Source organism: Pseudophryne corroboree, chromosome 10, assembly GCF_028390025.1.
Source record: "Pseudophryne corroboree isolate aPseCor3 chromosome 10, aPseCor3.hap2, whole genome shotgun sequence".
Taxonomy (NCBI): Eukaryota; Metazoa; Chordata; class Amphibia; order Anura; family Myobatrachidae; genus Pseudophryne; species Pseudophryne corroboree.
This window is the reverse complement of record NC_086453.1, coordinates 299,370,656-299,385,186: the sequence shown is the minus strand read 5'-3', so window position 1 is coordinate 299,385,186 and position 14,531 is coordinate 299,370,656. Positions and strand designations below refer to the sequence as shown.

The 14,531-nt window shown below is 47.3% G+C and overlaps 1 protein-coding gene across 7 annotated transcripts in view; it reads right to left on the bottom strand.

Annotated features, from left to right (window-relative positions):
- The window catches only part of ACOT7 (acyl-CoA thioesterase 7), a 509,309-nt gene that overhangs the window by 472,203 nt on the left and 22,575 nt on the right, over nucleotides 1-14,531 (bottom strand). Inside the window, exon 1 of one of the 7 annotated variants that reach the window (XM_063943417.1) lies at nucleotides 9,867-10,016. The exons of 5 other annotated variants lie outside the window; for them this stretch is intronic. The gene's annotated coding sequence lies outside the window, so the exon portion shown is untranslated. Of the gene's footprint in view, nucleotides 1-9,866; nucleotides 10,017-14,531 lie in introns of those variants that run through there. One more of the 7 variants, XM_063943420.1, reaches the window with a different exon arrangement.

The following is a 14,531-nucleotide window of genomic DNA, read 5'->3' as shown; positions in this document are numbered from 1 at the left end:
ATCAGAAAACAAAATTTTCACTATCTCAGTCTCACTAAAAAAACCTCTGTATTTCGGAATATTTGGATATGGGATACTTAACCTGTATTGCCTTTGACTAGAAACCACCTGTACCCAAAGGGATGCATCGCATAGACTCAAGGGATACTTCAGTGGTAAATAGAGCTCAAAATAACATTCAAATGTACAAGAAAAATAAATTTACTAGAATAAACAGGACTATTATGAAACATTTTAATGGAGAAGGGGTGGCTTTGTATGCATTTACTCAGATTAAGGGGTACTTTTAATAAATGTGTGCACATATTAGGGAGTACTAAGTAAAAGATACAGTAAGGGGGTATTTCGAAAACATTACCCACCACATGGGCACACGTTCTAAAAGGGTTGAGAAATCCTAATCTAGAAAGAAATGGTCTTCTTAAATCAGTTCTATAATTGTGGGTCTCCCTTCCCAGGACCTCTGCACATGGCAATTCTGATCGGGAAGCAATGCCACACATCTCTCTCCCGCTCAGCGCGATGTGTGCTGAGCGTGCGGGGGGAGACGGGGGGGTGAAGTGAGCGACCTGCTAGATTGGCCTGCATGCAGGCCAATCTAGCACCAGCAATAGCGATGCGCGGGGCTGCTAGTCCGATTGCTTAGATTTTAAAGCAGCGATCGCTACGCGAGTACCCCCCTTTAGTTAGGAGCTGATTGGTTGGTTGTTTATTTTCTCTGCTTCATCTCTGCCCAAGATTTGATAAATCTTGCCCCTATCTGATTCCCAATAAAATAACTCCTCTCTCCATATGTCAGGATCTAAATACATAAACATGGTTAACCAATCCAAGCTCATTTTTATTAAAGTGTACCTGTCCCCTACACACCACAGAGGCAGCCATTTTTTAGGCTGAGCTTTAGCCTATCAATTCATTAGGGCATAATGACATCCCTAAGGCACAAAATGGCATCCCCCACTGTGAATATAGGACAGGCAACGATGTGGAAACATTATCCCTACTTTTGTGCTGGGGGATATTTTATACATAAGTTACATAGAGCCCACAAGTGACTGCTTTACTATTATACCTTTAAGATTAAAATGAATTACATTTTTAATCATATAAACATATAATAATACAAGTTTCTTGGTATATAATGAGTCATACTATTAGCATTTCAAAGGACTGAGATCATGAAAGAGAATATGGTTATCTGTTCTCTGGTGACTGAGATAATTAACTGTTCGGTTCCCTTGATAGCTATATAAGCGGATATGTATTTTATTAATTATATGCGCCATAGGATTACATCGCCTCCCATTAGACCCAGGGGTAGAAAATAAAAGGTTTACCACAGTTAGTCTAATTATCCTGCTGTAGCTCTATCTTATCTAACAACCACATAATAAAAGGTGTCATGATGGATAATGTGCAGTTTACCAGTAGCTACTGATAAGGTTTCTTTAAAATGAATCAACTATTACCGTTCAGTTTATTACAATGAATCAGCCACTTTCACACAGTGAAGGCAGCCATTTTGTCGCCTGAAAAAATATTTATAAGAATGCAGATCAATTCATTATAATTATATTGTCTCCCTGAGGTCTATTAATTCACTATGACCGGATGTCACCGACTAGTAGTGTATGGATACTCTCTACATTATTATAAACATTAGCACAACCCACAAAATGGCTACCACCGTGGCGTGTAAGCAACGGATGAGGCTGGGCAGGCCTGTAAACGGGGTGCATATAGCTATTAAAAAAAATAAAATAAAACACAACGAGGGGAGAAGGGATTCATATTTTTTTCTTCGCTGAAATTATAACCAGTTTACAGGTATGATTTTCTCGATTAGATTTTTTAAAGTGATAGCTAGAATCTGATTTTTTTTTTCCTTCAGAGCTTTTATTAAATCTACCCACTACAGACTGATTTCACAAAAAATATTATATGTTATATAAGCAACAACTATGTAACACAAACACTTACAGAAAAGCGTCTACAAGTTTGTTTCAGAGAGCTATTCCTGTACACTGACAGCAGAAAGTGCATTACAACTCTCAAATAAAAAGCGCAATTCATTCTGTCACCAGGGGCGCTGACACTTTCCAAGGAGAGGTGCAGTACGATTGGGGATTTTAAGCCCAACTTACCCTGTGGATGCATTTCAAATTCAGTATAATGAAATCTGTTTGTATATTTCTATAACATATGTTAATCAGAAGACAGAGATATACTGGAAACTTTACAAAGAAAAGTCATATGGCGGGCGTGATACAGAAGACAGACATTATAAAGGCTGACAGTGATTAGGTTGACAGAGTCAAACGGTCGACACAAAAGTTTACTTTTTTGCGTTATCTTGTGTTTTTAAACATATTTCACCCAAATTTGTGAAATGCACCCCCTCGTCGCCACGCTTTGAGCTCAGTGCCTCACTCCACTCGCGACAAGGTTACTAAGGGTAATAGTTTGTGACATGGATAGTAAATGCAGCAAAAGCTGCAAAAGCATGAAAAAACCCTAAAAACCATGTGTCGACCATATGTGTGTTGACCTTGTAACTGTCTCTCTCTCTCTATCAACCACCTCCCCATATTGCCCAGATAAAATCCACTGTAACCTGAGCTACAAGCTGCGTCTTCCCGGGACTTCTCAGCCCAAAGTGACCCTCTAGAAACCAATACAGCAGCTTATGAATACCACTCTACGTGTCAGGCCCACATCGAGTAGTACTAGTACCATGCAGCAAAGAGAACCAACAGCTAGCCTAGTGCTGTCTGTCAACATAATGCGTTTCCCCCAGATCCCATCACGTTGCCACTTTGCCAAATAAATAAAGGGGCATATCTGCACTATGCAGCAGGAGATGCCTGGCGTGAGTGAGCCGACAGGTCCTGTGCAACTCCGCTAGTGTCAGGCGCTTTTTTTTGCAGAAACTGCATTTTATGCCAAGTGCCTAGGACGCACCAGGAGACTGTGCGGATTCATTTGATATGTGACACTTGTACAGTATGTGTGTGACCGAGTGTCACTTTGTGTACAGATTCAAGCTGGGTACACACCTGTAAGTATATCCGCAGAGCAACAGAACTGCCGATATATCAGCCAGTGTGTACCCAGCATTAGTCGCACACATATGCACAAGTGTTGTATATCAAAGTAAATCAGCACAGTCTCAGTGCATCCTAGTCACATCGAGTTGCGTCTAAAGGTGCATACACACGTTGCGATGTAACCTTACAATTTTGACTACATAGTCAAATATATAGTCAAAATCGTAAGGAAAGTTAATGCAAATCGCAGCGTGTGTACACAGCTTGTGATAACGATGCACGCTCCTGTGGGGTCGGTATCGCAGACTCTGCAGGCGGGATGTGGTCAACATCCCGCTGGACGGGATCCCGGCGGTCGAAATACAGACGCCGGAATTCCGACTGACACAATCCCGACATATTCTCCCCCCGTGGGTGTCCACGACACCAATAGAGGGATAATATAATAGTGCCCGCAGCGTGGCGAGCGAAGTGAGCCCGCAAGGGGCTGCGTTCCGCTCGCCACCCCTGTCGGGATTGTGTGGCCGGGATTCCGGCGTCGGTATTTCGACCGCCGGGATCCCGTCCAGCGGGATTACGTACTGATCCCCTGCAGGCATGTCAATCTTGACTGTATTGTGTACAATCTAGTACACAGTATAGTCAAAATTGGAACTTAGTCAAAATCTCAAGTAAAGATAGTCAATATCGGTGGATCAGGGCTCCGGGGAGTTCAGGGGAAATCGCAAAGTCAAAATCGGAGATAGTCAATATCTCACAGTGGGGTAAATTTACTAAGATGGGCGTTCTATTTAAGATGGGATGTTGCCCATAGCAACCAATCAGATTTCAGGTATTATCTTCTAGAAGGTGCTAGATAAATGAGAAGTAGAATGATTGGTAGCTATGGGCAACATCCCATCTTAAATAGAGCTTCCATCTTCGTAAATTTACCCCAGTGTGTATGCACCTTAAGATGCAATATTTGGCAAAAAGATGCCCAACGCTAGCAGTCTCTCAAAGGACCTGGCGCCAAGAGGTGCTGTTTGGCAAGATTGCAGCAAAGGTGTATGAGGACACATCTGTAGTTTTCCTGCAGACTCTTACCAAGGACATTTTATTACATAACCCTTAAAGCTTTGAAATCTGTCTTCAGAAGGTGCATTCACATATTTGGCTGGAGGGATTATGAATGCACGAAGGTTATTTCATGTACCATGGTTTAATTAATAACCAATATCCTTCAGATAGTAAGTACATAAAAAAAAAAAAATAGAACCTGCTACGTTACACCTTACAATGTAAAGCATAGCTATTTCTTCTGTATTGTTACACTCTTCATTCATTTACACAGGAGAAAAAATAAGAATTTACTCACCGGTAATTCTATTTCTCGTAGTCCGTAGTGGATGCTGGGGACTCCGTAAGGACCATGGGGAATAGACGGGCTCCGCAGGAGACTGGGCACTCTAAAGAAAGATTCAGTACTATCTGGTGTGCACTGGCTCCTCCCTCTATGCCCCTCCTCCAGACCTCAGTTAAGGAAACTGTGCCCGGAAGAGCTGACATTACAAGGAAAGGATTTTGGAATCCAGGGTAAGACTCATACCAGCCACACCAATCACACTGTACAACTTGTGATAAACTTACCCAGTTAACAGTATGAACAACAACTGAGCATCACTCAACCGATGCTACATAACCGTAACCCTTTGTTAAGCAATAACTAGATACACGTATTGCAGAAAGTCCGCACTTGGGACGGGCGCCCAGCATCCACTACGGACTACGAGAAATAGAATTACCGGTGAGTAAATTCTTATTTTCTCTAACGTCCTAGTGGATGCTGGGGACTCCGTAAGGACCAAGAACCAAATCTCCCAAACGGGCGGGAGAGTACGGATGACTCTGCAGCACCGAATGGGCCAACACAAGGTCCTCCTCAGCCAGGGTATCAAACCCGTAGAATTTTGCAAAAGTGTTTGAACCCGACCAAGTAGCAGCTCGGCAAAGCTGTAATGCCGAGACCCCTCGGGCAGCCGCCCAAGAAGAGCTCACTTTCCTCATGGAATGGGCTTTCACTGATTTCGGCTGCGGCAATCCCGCAGCAGAATGAGCCTGCTGAATCGTGTTACAGATCCAGCGAGCAATAGTTTGCTTTGAAGCAGGAGCACCCAGCTTGTTGGATGCATACAGGATAAACAGCGAGTCAGTCTTCCTGACTCCTGCCGTTCTGGTTACATAAATCTTCAAAGCCCGGACTACGTCCAGCAACTTGGAGTCCTCCAAGTCACGAGTAGCCGCAGGCACCACAATAGGTTGGTTCAAATGAAAAGATGACACCACCTTTGGCAGAAACTGCGGACGAGTCCGCAATTCTGCCCTGTCCATATGGAAAACCAGATAGGGGCTTTTACATGACAAAGCCGCCAATTCTGACACACGCCTAGCTGAAGCTAAAGCCAACAGCATGACCACTTTCCACGTGAGATACTTTAGTTCCACGGTCTTAAGTGGCTCAAACCAGTGGGATTTCAGGAAATCCAACACCACGTTAAGATCCCAAGGTGCCACTGGTGGCACAAAAGGGGGCTGAATATGCAGCACTCCCTTAACAAACGTCTGAACCTCAGGCAGTGAAGCCAGTTCTTTTTGAAAGAAGATGGATAGGGCCGAAATCTGGACCTTTATGGACCCTAATTTTAGGCCCATAGTCACACCTGACTGTAGGAAGTGCAGGAATCGACCCAGCTGGAATTCCTCTGTAGGGGCCTTCCTGGCCTCACACCAAGCAACATATTTTCGCCATATACGGTGATAATGCTTTGCTGTCACGTCCTTCCTAGCCTTTATCAGCGTAGGAATAACTTCATCCGGAATGCCCTTTTCTGCTAGGATTCGGCGTTCAACCGCCATGCCGTCAAACGCAGCCGCGGTAAGTCTTGGAACAGACAGGGCCCCTGTTGCAACAGGTCCTGTCTGAGAGGCAGAGGCCATGGTTCCTCTGTGAGCATTTCTTGCAGTTCCGGGTACCAAGTCCTTCTTGGCCAGTCCGGAACAATGAGTATTGTTTTCACTCTTCTTTTCCTTACGATTCTCAGTACCTTGGGTATGAGAGGAAGAGGAGGAAACACATAGACCGGCTGGAACACCCACGGTGTTACCAGTGCGTCCACAGCTATCGCCTGAGGGTCCCTTGACCTGGCGCAATACCTTTTTAGCTTTTTGTTGAGGCGGGACGCCATCATGTCCACCTGTGGCAGTTCCCACCGACTTGCAATCTGCGTGAAGACTTCTTGATGAAGTCCCCACTCTCCCGGGTGGAGGTCGTGCCTCTGCAGCCACTACAGAAGAGACACCCTGGGGTCAGCCGATGCATCTGAAGATGCGATCCGGACCACTTGTCCAACAGATCCCACTGAAAGATCCTCGCATGGAACCTGCCGAAGGGAATGGCTTCGTATGATGCCACCATCTTTCCCAGGACTCGCGTGCAGTGATGCACCGACACCTGTTTCGGTTTTAAGAGGTCTCTGACTAGAGTCACGAGCTCCTGAGCCTTCTCCGCCGGGAGAAACACCTTCTTCTGGTCTGTGTCCAGAATCATGCCCAGAAAGGGCAGACGCGTCGTAGGAATCAGCTGCGATTTTGGGATATTCAGAATCCAGCCGTGCTGTTGCAACACTTCCTGAGAGTGTGCTACGCTGATCAGCAACTGCTCTCTGGACCTCGCCTTTATGAGGAGATCGTCCAAGTATGGGATAATTGTGACTCCTTGCTTTCTCAGGAGCACCATCATTTCCGCCATTACCTTGGTAAATATTCTCTGTGCCGTGGAGAGCCCAAACGGCAACGTCTGGAATTGGTAATGACAGTCCTGTACCACAAATCTGAGGTACTCCTGATGAGGTGGATAAATGGGGACATGCAAGTAAGCATTCATGATGTCCAGAGACACCATAAAATCCCCCTCTTCCAGGCTTGCAATGACCGCTCTGAGCGATTCCATTTTGAACTTGAATTTCTTCAGATAAATGTTCAGGGATTTTAAATTCAAGATGGGTCTGACCGAACCGTCCGGTTTCGGTACTACAAACATAGTGGAATAGTAACCCCTTCCCTGTTGAAGGAGAGGAACCTTTACAACCACCTGCTGGAGGTATAACTTGTGAATTGCTGCCAGCACTACCTCCCTTTCCATAGGGGAAGCTGGCAAGGCCGATTTTAGGTAACGGTGAGGGGGCGTCACCTCGAATTCAAGTTTGTATCCCTGAGACACAACTTGTATAGCCCAAGGATCCACCCGTGAGCGAACCCACTGCTGGCTGAAATGTCGGAGACTCGCCCCCACGGCTCCTGGCTCCGCCTGTGGAGCCCCAGCGTCATGCGGTGGATTTAGTGGAAGCCAGGGAGGACTTTTGTTCCTGGGAACTAGCTGCGTGGTGCAGCCTCTTTCCTCTACCCCTGCCTCTGGCAAGAAAGGATGCACCTCTGACTTTCTTGCTCTTTTGCGAACGAAAGGACTGCATTTGGTAATACGGTGCTTTCTTAGGCTGTGGCGGGACATAAGGCAAGAAATTTGACTTCCCAGCCGTAGCTGTGGAAACTAGGTCTGAGAGACCGTCCCCAAACAATTCCTCACCCTTATAAGGTAAAACCTCCATGTGTTTTTTAGAGTCGGTATCCCCTGTCCATTGCCGAGTCCATAAGACCCTTCTGGCAGAAATGGACATTGCGTTTACTCTAGAGCCCAGCAGGCAAATGTCCCTCTGGGCATCCTGCATATATAGGACCGCGTCCTTGATATGTGCCAGGGTCATTAGAACAGAGTCCCTGTCCAGGGTATCTAACTCCTCAGACAGAGTATCCGTCCATGCTGCTACCAAACTACACATCCAGGCCGAAGCAATTGCTGGCCTCAGCAGCGTACCAGAATGTGTGTAAACAGACTTCAGGATAGCTTCCTGCTTTCTATCCGCAGGATCCTTTAGGGCGGCCGTATCCTGAGACGGCAGGGCCACCTTCTTAGATAAGCGTGTTAACGCCTTGTCTACCCTGGGGGAGGATTCCCAGCGTAACCTGTCCGTTGGCGGGAAAGGATACGCCATCAGCAATCTCTTGGAAATTACTACCTTCCTATCAGGGGAATCCCACGCTTTTTCACATAATTCATTCAATTCATGTGACGGGGGAAAAGCCACTTCTTGCTTTTTCTCCCCATACATATAAATCCTCTTGTCAGGGACAGGATTTTCCTCAGAAATGTGTAACACATCCTTCATTGCCACAATCATGTAGCGGATGGCTTTAGTCATTTTAGGCAGCAACTTTGCATCATCGTCATCGACACTGGAATCAGATTCCGTGTCGACGTCTGTGTCAACTAACTGGGATATTGGGCGCTTTTGAGACCCTGACGGCCTCTGCACTGTGGGAGCAGGCATGGGTTGAGACCCCGACTGTCCCAAGGCTACAGCTTTATCCAATCTGTTATGTAAGGAGCTTACATTATCATTTAACACCTTCCACATATCCACCCAATCAGGTGTCGGCCCCGTCGGGGGCGACACCACATCTATTTGCACTTGTTCTGCCTCCACGTATCCTTCCTCATCAAACATGTCGACACAGGCGTACCGACACACCGCACACATATAGGGAACGCTCTGACTGAGGACAGGACCCCACAAAGGCTTTTGGGGAGACAGAGAGAGAGTATGCCAGCACACACCCCAGCGCTATATAACCCAGGGATTACACTGTACCTTAGTGTTTACCCAGTAGCTGCTGTTTTTATATATCTTTGCGCCTAAATTTATGTGCCCCCCCTCTCTTTTTTACCCTCTATTGCACCTGTATACTGCAGGGGAGAGCTTGGGGAGCGTCCTTCCAGCGGAGCTGTGAAGAGAAAATGGCGCTGGTGTGCTGAGGAAGAAGGCCCCGCCCCCTCAGCGGCGGGCTTCTGTCCCGCTTCTCATGTGTAAAAATGGCGGGGGCTCGCACATATATACAGTGCCTGACTGTATATATGTATACTTTTGCCATCAGGTATCTTAATTGCTGCCCAGGGCGCCCCCCCCTGCGCCCTGCACCCTACAGTGACCGGAGTGTGTGGGTGTGCTGCGGGAGCAATGGCGCACAGCTGCAGTGCTGTGCGCTACCTTCAGTGAAGACAGGAGTCTTCTGCCGCCGATTTCGATGTCTTCTTGCTTCTGCTGCTTCTGTACTTCTGGCTCTGTGAGGGGGACGGCGGCGCGGCTCCGGGAACGTACGATCAAGGTTAGGTACCTGTGTTCGATCCCTCTGGAGCTAATGGTGTCCAGTAGCCTAAGAAGCGCAACTTAGCTGCAGTGAGTAGGTTTGCTTCTCTCCCCTCAGTCCCACGTAGCAGAGAGTCTGTTGCCAGCAGAAGCTCTCTGAAAATAAAAAACCTGACAAATACTTTCTTTTCTAGCAAGCTCAGGAGAGCCCACTAGGAGCACCCAGCTCTGGCCGGGCACAGATTCTAACTGAGGTCTGGAGGAGGGGCATAGAGGGAGGAGCCAGTGCACACCAGATAGTACTGAATCTTTCTTTAGAGTGCCCAGTCTCCTGCGGAGCCCGTCTATTCCCCATGGTCCTTACGGAGTCCCCAGCATCCACTAGGACGTTAGAGAAATATTACAAGTAAATAATTGTGATATTACACAAGGCTAGATGTGGCTAGTCACTCTGTTGTTTAATGCTGGGCCTATAATGCATATGTGACAGGAGACCAGTGTGGGGACATCGAGCGCACGCTTCGAGCATACAGTATGTGTGTCAGCAGGCTGCATACAGCCCTTCCCAATCAATACTGACCTGCAGCAGCTGGTGCGATGCCTGCAAATACCTACACAGCGCGTGTGAGCCCCAAGGCAGACAACCGTCCTTTCCCAGGCACTCCGTCCCTGTCACACACGTCTCCCTTCCCTCACTGTCTGTTGCTCTCGGTCACACACTTCTCCTCTCCCTCCCTCACTCTCTGTGCTACGGAGGCCCAGACGATTCCAAACTTTCCAACACACATCTCCCAGCTGATTAATAGCAGCTAGTGAGCAGAGCCAAGCATGATCGCTACTTGTGGCAATGTTATTACAGTGAAGTATGTAGGGAAGGGGGGTAATAAATCCTCCACTGAGACCCGATACAAAATGCAATGTATGGAATTGACAAAAAAAATCAAGTCAAAATGTTAAATTCTAAAGCAAAACGTAAACACTTGTTTTGAAACGTCTCATGAATGCATGCAGACAGGCGTTAGGCCAACGCTGATTCCCAGCAGAGCCGCTACATTCTGTTCTATTGCTGCCGAAACATAATACTGTGATATACCTGAAATTAAATCTAGGAAGCGATTGGACTCTATGAGGATCACAGGGGCACATTACCTGCAACACGAGGCAAACCATAGAAATCCTTTTTTTCCGCAAGCTGGCCACATGAATGCCCCATGCAATACTCATAGGGATCAATTATCCATCGTTAACATTCCATTAGATCTAGTTCCCCTTAGAGAGCAAGGGTCTTCAGACTTCCCTCCACCTCACGATTCGAGGACGTCCCTTTCTCCCCAGGGTTGGCCGAAGCTACCCACTGGGGACGAAAAACCTCCAGCCCTCCCCTGTCACAACTGAGGGCCTGAGCTGACGGAAGGCAGCCTCAGTTGTAGGGGCTGAGATGTACCGGAACCTGGGAGGTTGTATCAGACTCCTGGACATGTAAGTAACATGAAGAGAAACCGCCCGAAGGCGTGACCACGACAACTTGAGTAAAAGTCAATGATATTTATTTATGACAAACTCCATGCATCACAGTAGCAGTAAAAAGTAACATAAAAATCAGCAGAGAAATAATAATACAGTTCCTGGGTGCTACAGGGTGGCAGGGGCCACAGAGCTCTGGTGGTATGAGACAGTTCTTATTATCTGCAAGTTGGAAAGTCCTTACCAGGCTCAACTGTAGCAATGAGGAAAGCCCAGGGTCGTACCAGTTGGTGTTCCAGGGAAAGCTGGACTGCTGTAGGTAAAATGCTGCTGTGGGTACTGGTTGGAACCAGACAGGTGTTGGCACGGAGTGGATACTGGCTGGAACCAGTTAAATAATAAATAAAGCTTGAGAGCGATGCAATGTAGATGAAATGTAGAATTTGAGAGCGGAGAAATAATAATACCGGTGGAGAGTGGTAAACTGCAGAAAGGACACCGGCCCTTTAAGAGAAGCTGTACACTGCTGGAAGCTGAGCTGGAAGCAGGTGATGTTGTAGCTGGAAACAGGCGAGTCCAGAATGGATCGGAGAGTCAGGCTACACCGCAGATGGAATGCTGGTGCGGGTCTCTATAGCAGAAGTCTGGAGACAGGAGCTGGAACCTGGAAGACATTCACAGAAGAGAGACAAACTGGAACTAGGTTTGACAACCAAAGCACTGACGCCTTCCTTGCTCAGGCACAACCTATTTATACCTGCAGCAAGGAAGGCATTGGCTAGACAATTATGCAAATTAATAAAACTGACAACGGATTGGTAGGAATGATCAGCTGACAGAATCCAAGATGGCTGTGCCCATGCAGACACTTGGAGGGAAGTTTGGATTGTAATCCATGTGGTCTGGAAAACAGTAATGGCGGCGCCGGCCACCGGAGACAGGAGACGCCAGGCTGACAGATGCACATCCGACCACGCGGACACAGCGGAGGCCGCGGCTGACGTAATCGCCACTCTGAATGCAGAAGCTCAGGGACGGCGGCGGAGGCCGCGGGAGACGCCATGCCAGATGTATAAGGCGTTACTGTGACTGCGTCCAGAGAGACAAGAGAGGATGCGGGAATGTGCACATCAGGATAACAGATGGGATCCGGTCCTGGAGCGCTGAGCCAGCCTTAGGAGGCATCTGATAGGTAAGAAATGGCGTCCAGATACCCGGATCGTGACAGCACCCCCCCCCTTTAGGAGTGGCCCCAGGACACTTCTTTGGCTTTTGAGGAAACTTGGAATGGAATCTCCGGACCAAGGCAGGAGCATGGACATCAGAAGCATTGGTCCATGAACGTTCCTCAGGGCCATAACCCTTCCAGTCAATAAGATACTGAAGTTGACCGTAACGGTGACGTGAGTCCAGGATCTTGGCTACTTCATACTCAACGCCTCGTTGAGTTTGGACTTTCGGAGTTGGAGGAAGTGAGGAATGAAACCGATTCAAGATTAGCGGTTTCAACAGGGAAACAGGGAATGTCCTGGGTATCTTTAAGAAGGGAGGCAACTGGAGTCTGTAAGCAACAGGATTGATGACTTGATCAATTTTAAAAGGACCGATGTAGCGAGGTGCAAACTTCATACTGGGAACTCTTAACCTCAAATTCTTCGTGGATAACCATACCCGATCACCCACCTTGAGAGCAGGAACTGCTCAACGCTTCTTATCCGCAAACTTCTTGTACCTGAACGATGCCTTGAGCAGAGCTGATCGTACGCTCTTCCAGATATTGGCAAACTGATGCAAGGTGATATCCACTGCGGGAACAGAAGTTGCTGGAAGCGGTTGGAACTCAGGGACTTTAGGGTGGAATCCAAAGTTGGTGAAGAATGGTGTTGAAGAAGATGAAGAATGATACTGGTTGTTATGACAGAACTCGGCCCAGGGAAGTAATTGAACCCAGTCATCTTGAGAGGAGGACACATAGATGCGGAGGAAGGACTCCAAGTCCTGATTCACCCTCTCAGTTTGACCATTGGTCTGAGGATGGTAAGCCGTGGAAAACTTTAGCTTGACTTGGAGGACTTGACATAAACTTCGCCAGAATTTGGCTGTGAATTGAACTCCTCGATCTGAGATAATTTCTTCTGGAAGACCGTGGAGTCGAAAGATCTCTTGTATGAATACTTGAGCCAACTTGGAAGCTGACGGAAGACCGGTGAGAGGAATGAAGTGTGCCATCTTGGTGAACCGGTCAACTACCACCCAGATGGTATTAAACTTGTTGCACATGGGCAAATCTGTAATAAAATCCATCGACAAATGGGTCCATGGTCGACGGGGAACAGATAGTGGAACCAGTTGCCCCGCAGGCGACTGGCGGGATACTTTATGTTGAGCACACTTTGGGCAAGATGCAATAAACTCCAAAACGTCCTTTTTCAGAGTTGGCCACCAATAGGACCTAGAGATAAACTCCAGGGTTTTTTGGATACCTGTATGTCCGGCAAAGCGGGAAGCATGGGCCCAATGCATGAGCTTCTTCCTTAGTGTCGGCTTCACAAAACTTTTCCCTGATGGGGGCGTAGAGTCCATCCCTACCGTGGAGAATGCCAACGGATTTATAATAGGATGCTTGTCTGAAGACTCTGACTCATTTTCTTGCTCCCATGAGCGGGAAAGGGCATCGGCCTTGCGATTCTGAGAGCCCGGACAGAACTGGAGTTTAAAGTCGAACCTGGAAAAAAAAAGTGCCCATCTGGCCTGACGAGGGTTGAGACATTGTGCGCCTTTCAGATATAGAAGGTTCTTGTGGTCTGTAAGGATGGTGATTGAATGAGAAGCTCCCTCCAACAGATACCTCCACTCCTCTAGAGCGAGCTTGATGGCTAGCAACTCCTGGTCGCCAATGGCATAGTTGCGCTCGCTGGGGAGAACTTCCGTGAGAAGAAACTGCAAGGATGTAAATGGCCATCTTTAGCCCTCTGAGATAACACCGCTCCTACTCCAACGGAGGAGGCATCCACCTCTAGGATGAAAGGAGAGTCGATGTCAGGCTGTTTCAGGACAGGCGCAGAGATGAACCTCTGTTTTAAAAGATGAAAAGCTTGCATGGCTTCTTCAGACCACTTGGACGGGTTAGCACCCTTCTTGGTGAAAGCAGTAATAGGCGCCACAATGGTGGAAAAGTCTCGTATAAATTTTCGGTAATAATTGGCGAACCCTAAGAACCTCTGGACCCCTTTGAGGGTTAAGGGTACCGGCCAATTCTGGATTGCTTGTAGTTTCTCAGGATCCATCTCTAGTCCGGAACCGGACACAATGTACCCTAGAAACGGAATGGACTTGACTTCAAAGACGCATTTCTCTAATTTGCAATAGAGATGATTGACACGGAGACGGGACAGAACCTCCTTTACCCAAAAACGATGTTCCTCTAAATTGTTGGCAAAAATGAGGATATCATCTAGATAGACCACGACATGACGATATAGAATGTCTCTGAAGATCTCATTGACGAAATGCTGGAAGACAGCTGGAGCATAGCTCAATCCGAAGGGCATGACAAGGTACTCATAATGTCCGTCACGGGTGTTAAATGCGGTCTTCCACTCGTCACCCTCACGGATCCGGATGAGATTGTATGCACCTCTCAAGTCCAGCTTTGTAAAGATGGTAGCTCCGCTAACTCTGTCAAAGAGCTCAGTAATCAGGGGTAAAGGATAGCGGTTCTTGATGGTAATGTCGTTCAAACCTCTGTAGTCGATGCACGGCCGCAGACCACCATCTTTCT